Here is an 8,710-nt window from a genome sequence, read left to right on the forward strand (position 1 = left end):
ATGCATTGTATCCAATTTTAAGTATAGCAATTCAATGAAACTTTCTAGTATTTAATACTACTATTTAACATTATAAGTATTATTTTAAAGAAACTTTGGGTAGAGGAACCATCAGATAAGAAGATGTTTCTTGCATTGGATCAAATTACATTTAGTTGAATTTGATAAAGTTATTTGACAATTTCAAAAACTTGGTAATTGATAGGCATTATTTAGAAGAATCTTCTGGTAGAAAGTATATTCACTGAAGACATACTTCCAGCTCTAAACTAATTTAATGAACTTTTCCTGACAACTCCAAAGCTGGAGAAATGGTAAACAATATTTTAAAGACATAAGACAAGTTGCGATATATATAGATATTTGACTATATTAAAATAATAACGCCCCGTTCTGATAATTAATTAATATTCATTTGCCTGGTTTTGCGCGTTAGCTTAACTTGTGGTAAGCATTTTCCTATTCGGCGCATTCACAAGTTTTGCTAACGTAAAAATTCCATTTGTTGACCAGATTGTCCGCATTCCAAAGATTTGATCGAACAGTAAGCATGTACACATAAAGACCATATAAACGGCACATGCATAAGCACATAAAAATGTGTGAGCTAGTGCTGGTGCTGGTGCTGGAGCTGGAGCTAGTACTAGTACGAGTGCGAGTGCGAGTGTGGAGGGGAATCTACGTATTTATAAACAAACTACAAACAAAACACGAAAAAACACGAACTACAAAAACACGAAAGACAGCACATTAGCACACTGCGTACTCCATCCCCGTCAACTTCGATCGCCGGAGAAAACATAATAATATTTAGTAAACAATTGACAAGTGGGTAAAGAATCCACAATTCACAACTTGACAAAATCATATTCGCGTTTACTGATAAAGTGCGCTCGCCGCTCGCTGCTCGCCGCTTGTTGCTTACTTACTCGCTGCTCGCTTGTCTGCTTACTTGCTAGCTTAAAGCAGAGCCAAAACCAGTTGATTTGGGAAAGTGGCGAGCGAGCAGTTATGTTTATATGTGTGCAGGTGTTGGAGTTTGGAATTGAGCTAGACGATGGAAGCGGGGAGTATTGGACATGTGGGCTCTTGTGTGTAAAGCGGTTTAGAGTTTAAACAAATTTTAAACAAAAAAAGTGAGCGATAAAAATTCAAATATTTAAATTGCTTCACTGCAGATTAGAAGTGCATTCAGCTGAGAGCCTTTTAAGTCATTTAAAATGCGGTATTAGGTTCATTACGCTCAAGTGAAATAACACGATATAGGTACACTAAAGGCTAAAGAATGGCTCCGATTACAATTATTTTAGGTATACTTCAACTAATACATATTTAAAGTTGGACCATCAAAGAGAGCATCTATTCAACTTCGGAATCTTAAAATTTTATGGAATTAAAATTTAATGAATGAATTGCAAAACAGATTTTGTATCGTATTCGACACCAATAAATGAGAAAATTTATTTTTTATTCAATAACTTTTTTAAAAGAATAGCAATTTTAATTAATATATACAAATATGAAAGGAATGCTAGCTACCAAGCCCTTCAGTTCGCAGTTGCTAATATTTATGATGCACGAAATTTAATTAAAAATCAGTTTGACAAAGGAAAATCCAATCAAAAGAATGCTTTTGTTGTTTATTTAATTAATTTGAATAAATTTTATTTAAAATATTCAACACATTTAAAAAAAAAGGTCTTATTCATATGTCACCACATATCAAGAATGTAAATAAAAAATCAATAAAATCCTCATACAAATCAAATTAAACATTGTAACATACATAACATACAAGTATTATTTATTGTCATTCTTCCATAGATCAATATTCTATCATTATTATAAAGAGTCTCAATGTCTCACTACAACTTAATAAGTTCACAATGCAATTTAATACTACATAGATTTTAATACATCCCTTTAATTGGTTTCTGAGGTGTAGAGGAACAGAGTAATTTCCTAACCAAAATGCACGTAATGGAATTTAGTTGTCTAGGCACAAAACCTAAATGGTATTATAAAACCAAATACTTAGTACTGGAAAAAATACATATCTTTTTAGCTAAAATTCATCAAATTTAATATATTTGGAATTTAAATGTCGAAACCCAAAAATATTGTTATCGATAAAACCAACACTCAGTGCTCGAAGATGGACAGTTGTAATAGGGTTAGAATGATATCTTTAGCTTCTTAGGTGTTCAAGAATAGAACAACCAACTAAAATGCGAGAATTAGAATTGAGATATCTAGGCACGAAAATAATGTTATCGAACACTCAGTTAAAGTTGAAACAGAGGTAAACCTATCTTATATGATGAGTTTATATGGTATGCACTGCAATAAATATGTATTCGATTAATTTATTTTCATTTAGGTGAGGTTAGGTTGTAGTGGCGGCCTTGTACACCAAAGTTCTCTTTAGTTTAAACAATGGCAGTGGTTAGTGTTTAGACCACTCTAAAAGGCACGATTATCCTATTCAAGTGAAAGTAAACAAAACTAATAAGTCTATATACTTGCGGAAGTCCCGAAGTATGTAGGATGACAGCCATTAAGGTCGATAAGAGTTTTCATCTAAGTGATAAACAGTGTTAACTTGATAAGTTAATTAGGAACTGAATTATCTGCATTACATTTGACCATCTCAACTCCTTGTGCTATCCATTATGTAGCCAAAAAATAAATTGAATGATCATTTTGTGTATAAATTCATATTTTTAAGAATTGTTACTGTTTGGTATTGGTGGATAGTAGTGTATGTCTCACCAGCTGTATCAAGAATCTCTGATATTTCGGAGCTGTAAAGCCTTATTGCCAATTATTACATAAAATTCAATGATATGCAACTTGTAGATTCTACAATACCTTGCTGTCTTACCATATATATTACTACATAAGTCGAATATATATTCTGTGTAAGAAGTATCCAAAATATATAATTAAAAAAATAATTGTTGAATTTGAACATGAACTACTTGTGACAGTGTTTTTCACAATTATAGCCCTCGTTGTGAAAGAGTTTTTGATAAATAACAAATCAGCGAATGTGATCATGACAATCATGACATAGCGCCAATCACTATAGCAAAATGATATTATCTCAACCATCGTACTAACATGATATTATCCCGTGTAACTTTTTTCTCTTCCCAATGCTAAAAGCAATACTTTGATGAAGGTGTAAAAAATTTCTCTGAAGGAATTCAAGAACTCACCATGTACCCGATGAAAATTACTTTTAAGTTTAAAATCAATTTTGATATATTAATTTTTTTGAATTTTATTTAATAATTCCGATTACTTTTCACACAAAATGTATAAATGTATCCAACAATACGAAAGAGTTATGGTTTTGAAGGATGGTTGGTTGGTCGTTAGTTGCAGCAGATATCTTTCATCCATCTATAATTACTGGTTCTTAGCTGTTTTACTACCATATACCTTGCAAGAAACACTAACATATAAAAGGAAGACAAAAACTAAATTAATTCAATTGAATTAAGATAATTTAACACATTTTTCGCCCTCACCGATTAACAGTCTGTTATACTTTCAAAAAAAGAACTTCTCTCTAAAAGCCTGTTGCATCTGGAATCCAAAATTTAGCATTAAGAGAGAAAATGCTTAGTTATTTCTTTATTTTCGTAAGTTTGCACAACATTATTAGTGGATATTAAAAGGAATTCGTAGTTTCTCCGCGTGGGCTCTTAAACACTAGTGTGCAGAGAGAATTGCAATAAGCAATATTCGCGTGGTTGTTTTAATGTGTTCCCAAGATCTGATCTAGTTGTATAAGTATGAGGAAAGTTACACCCTAAAAGATACTAACACAGTTCATAACTTCATTTCATAACTATATGCTGTATCATGCCTTTAGGTGAGTGTAAAGGTTTTTAAGAATACGAACACAATCAGTTGTGGTGTTCTAAAGAATACTTATACTTCATAACTTCACTTCGCTGCATATTATTTATACCTTTACCTTTAGATGGGAAAGTGTGAAATTTAGAAGGATACCAATGGAAATCCACTATTTAACTATTTTTGATGCTATTATCTTAGTTTATAACTTCACTTTTCTCTAAGTCATAAACATTTTTGGAAAGAAATGAACAATATGTGATCCAAGTGCCATCATTTTATTTTATAGGTAAGAGCAATAGTTTATATTATATGTACTCATAAGTCTTTATTTAAAACTTGCCATAAAAGATTGCTACATTGACGGCTATAAACTTTTTTTAAGCAATGTTAATTAACATTTTAAATTTCAGTTCACACATAATACTACCTGCAATCCACTTCAAAAAAAAATCATTCCTCAATCAGACAATGAATGCATTGTCAATATTTTTTGGCTGTTTAAATTTCAAACTAAATTCCCCTTTTTACTCGTATTTCATTGCTTAAAAGTAAGTAAGTAAATTATTTTGGTTTTTAGGTCAATGTATTTGTGCAATTCAGTTAAATGTTTTCAAAATTAAAGAAAATATTTTCAGGTTTCAGCTAAATTCGGAACAGATTTCGAAGAGGTCATGAATTATGCTGTTTAAGCTGAAAATGCGTTATAAACTGGCAATGCTCCACTGAGAACATCTCCGCAGACCGGCAGCGCGAATAACTGGATAGGTTGCTGCCAGCAACACATTTGCACTACTTGAGTTGCGACAATGGAAATACCACTTTTATGCAATATCAACGCGGCTTGTCCAGTTTTAAAGTGGTAACGACAGTACATGTTAAATTCGCGAATTTTTTAACTCTAGATATTGTATATATGGTATGCTGCCTTACACACTAACAATAAAATTCAATTATATGAAATTTTAAACTAAAAAATCAAGTCAAAACGCATATTTGGAAATATATTTTAATCCACCCAATGTTCGATGTCATAGCTGTAGCTTCCTCTCTTGCATTCGAAGTGTACGATTTCTGCTTGGAATTTATTTAATTTCGATTTATTGCATATATAATAGTGTTTTACGATTTTTTCAAGATCTCTCTTGAGATATAAAAGAAGAAATCCAATGAGATTATGAATGATTATGCAATTAATAGTGTTGAGTGATCCTTAGTGAAGTCACACCAGTTTCGGGGGTCGTCAAGAAAAAAGCACACCCGGATTACCGTGTTAGTAGGCAGTAGTAATAAACGGAACTGCTATTTCCTGATAGCAGTAGTAATTGCTATTTTCAAATAACAACTATTTCAAACCACTAATGCATATGTAATTCCTAAAAATAATTTTAAAAAACAATAATTTAAAAATTGTTGATTTCCAGTTTTACTTTACATGTTGAAATCAATGGAACTTTTTCAATATTTAACTTAAGTCAAAAAAAGCTACAAGCTACAAAGTTGGTAAGTAAACGTATTTAAAAAAGAAAAGAAAACAAATATTTTTTATTTATTTTTTAATATTTATTAAATTACAAATTAAATTTTGCAATTGCTTTTGACATTTAAACGCACGTGACGAATATTACTAAGATTAAGAATAGTAATAGCAGAACCAAAAACTCTATTACAGAGCTAGTAAGAGATCAAAAATAGAGTGGATTGTAAAAACAAAGCTAAAAATAGTAAAATAGAAAGAATAACAGATTAAAAAGTATAACACATAAATCCTTATAGCAGGGCCAGTACCAGAACATTATGGAGAGCAATAAGTATGTCGTAATGAAATAACAGTTCTGTGACGTCATTGGATTGCCATTCAAAAGCAGGAGGTTGTGATATATAGCTCATTCTAGTGAGATATGTTGGAATATTTTATGGAACTGATAAGTGTAATAAGGATATATTATGGTATCAAATAAATGTGCTTATCAATTAATAAGAAAAAAATTCACAAAACATAATTTTTTTGATTGTTTAAATTTGAAAATAAAAACTAAATGAAATGTGTGTATGCAGAATATTTTAACATATACAGGATTTTTATTTAATGGGTACTTATTTAATTAAATGGCAATTAAAAAACTGGTAATTAACATTTTCCTTAAAGCAAATAGCCAAAGTCTCTGTACTACCCACACGCAAACCAAAATGATCTCATAATAGTGTTGGGGAAAAGAACTACCATATATAACACTATTAACAACTTTGAAAACGACCACAGAGTCGATACGCCACCGTTAATAGAGCTGCAACTCTATTAACCATGTTTCTAATTGATATCGGTAAAGACATGACTATCTGTGTGTGACATTTTGATGCCAATCAGACTAACCCTATCTTTTAAGGCACTCCATATTTGTATTAACTAATATTTAACAAATTATTAGGCAAAGGAAAATATGTATATCCAGCATAAATTGTTAGAAAAAAAAATATGTTTCAGAGTACTATACCATCAGAGGTTCATTTTTATTTTAATAGATTTGCTAATAAAAAAATTTAAACTTTTGGGGTAGAAAAGATACTAAGGTGTTTCATCAGCTACAGGTGCACTCACAAAAATGAACTGTTTGATACTTTTTATGCATTGGCATCCAAAATTGGATTGTAGTTGTTTAATAGTACTTTGAACAGAGCCGTCGTATATTTTTTAATTTATTTTAATCTTTTCTTTTTCTACATATGTAGGTGAATATGTTATGGATGGCTTTTAGTTTCAAGAAGACTGTGTTATGTGTTAGTGTTTTATCATATAAGTGAAGAAATCAACAAATTATCAAAGAAAATTTTTGACGACTATAATGTCCTCCCAGATCATGTGATTTACCACTGGTAAAGAAAGTTCAAGCACTAAATAATAAATAAATAAATAAATTAAATTAAAGCATACAGCTGTTTGATCATCAGTAGTTTTTGGAAATATTTATTGGTTTCAATTGTCTGTTTAGAATTATTAGATTACAGGCCATGTAGCGAACTTATATATAGTATTTTGATTTTAGTAGTAGTACATAAGTTAATGTATTCTTGATTCGGCATAGTAGTTAATTCCATTTTAATGTGATTTTCTTTTTTATAAAATTTTTTACATAAAGAGGTTTTCGAACAGAAGTCAAACAACAACAAAAATTTATTTTTTAAATTATTTTAATTAATTGAATTTTTGGCTGACCATACAGCTGTTTCGAGTATTGCCAAATACCCTACATCAGTGGTCTTGGAAATAATTCTTATATTTAATTATTCGTAAATAATTATTTTTGAAACTCCAAGTACCAGGAATCGAACTCGGGTCCTGTCAAATATGAAGCTCAGAAACAGCGCACCTTAACCAACTGATCCAAAGCCGTACTTGACTTTTTATGTTCGCATATTTTTGCTGGAGTTTTGTTACTTTTGCTATGAAAGTTTTTATTAACAATTTTAACTTGCTGTTATTTATATTATTAGAACGAAATCATAAACCAGCTGTAGAATAATTGAATTAATTAATTAATTATATTTTTTATTTTTAATTGTTAAATTTCAAAACTATTCTATTCGTAGAGGCATTATTTGTTGCATGATTTGTGCTTTCTTATGTATAGAACCTAATCTAGGAACGTAATGCTGAGAAATTTTTTACAGAATATATTTCCAACATAACAATAAATGCAAACAATGATTCTTGCCTGATTTCAATATCAACTTTACTTACATTTTGTTATTAATTAATGAATTATTAAAAATGAATAAAACTGATCAGGATATTTTTCATGCGTCTATAACTTTTTTTCTAATTTAGTACTGCAATAAGAGGAAGAAGGCAGGAAGACCGTGTCTCCGGTGTTATGATCAAGTTTGAGGAGAACAAAGTTTGCTTAATGTAAAAGACTGTAGAAGCGTGCACACAGCAGAGGCATCTGGAGTGCAGTACTGCTTCAGTTGGAAACTCAATAACGATATAACAACTTATTATTATCAATCAAGTGAATAAGTAAGTCTTATTTAGTAAATACATAGGCACAAGGATTATATAGGTATGAATGAAAATTAGTGCTTCAAAATGTTCAAGCATTGAACTGCTCGAGGAATTCGGATAGACACAAATTCGAACATTTGAATCAGAAACTTCAAATGTTTAGAGATTTGAAAGCTACTCGAAGATATTAGATCTTCTCGACGAGTAAGTCTACATATGCTTCAATTAATTCTTAATTTGTGTTATGCGAACACGTGTAACAGCAAATGCTGGAGCACCGTATGGTCTTCAAGTATATTTGAGCGATTCGTTGTGCTAGAGCCAAATGATTTAGTACAAGCAGCTCCAATAATATTTGAAGCAGCAGTGAAAACTAATGCAAATGTTAATGCAATAGAAAATTGATATTTATCTTAAAATATGAGTAGAGCAAACGTGGCAAAATTTAACCACCTGTAGAATAGCTAGGATCATGTGTAGACATATATACGACGAAAAGTACACTGAAGATGTTATATCATTTTGCCGAAAGAACTGTAGAACATTAAATGGTGTATTGACAGGTTACTGTTGATCGCATCACACGCTCCATCACATACTAAACTAAATTCGCAGCGATGCCTTAAGGAAATTTACCGACCCGGATGCAAAGGAAACTCTGAGCATCTATTGTGTAACCGAACGGATCTCTCGAGAATTCGAGAAAAATACTTGGTGGCTGTCAGTTGTACAGGACTGGAGAACATGCTTGAGGTTGTTGTTGCACTTTTAATACAATTCACTAATAACACGTGCATCCTGATTAGATAATAATCTGGCATCGCAATGGACCTTAATGGT

This window comes from Teleopsis dalmanni, chromosome 2 (assembly GCF_002237135.1).
Source record: "Teleopsis dalmanni isolate 2A chromosome 2, ASM223713v2, whole genome shotgun sequence".
Classification (NCBI taxonomy): Eukaryota; Metazoa; Arthropoda; class Insecta; order Diptera; family Diopsidae; genus Teleopsis; species Teleopsis dalmanni.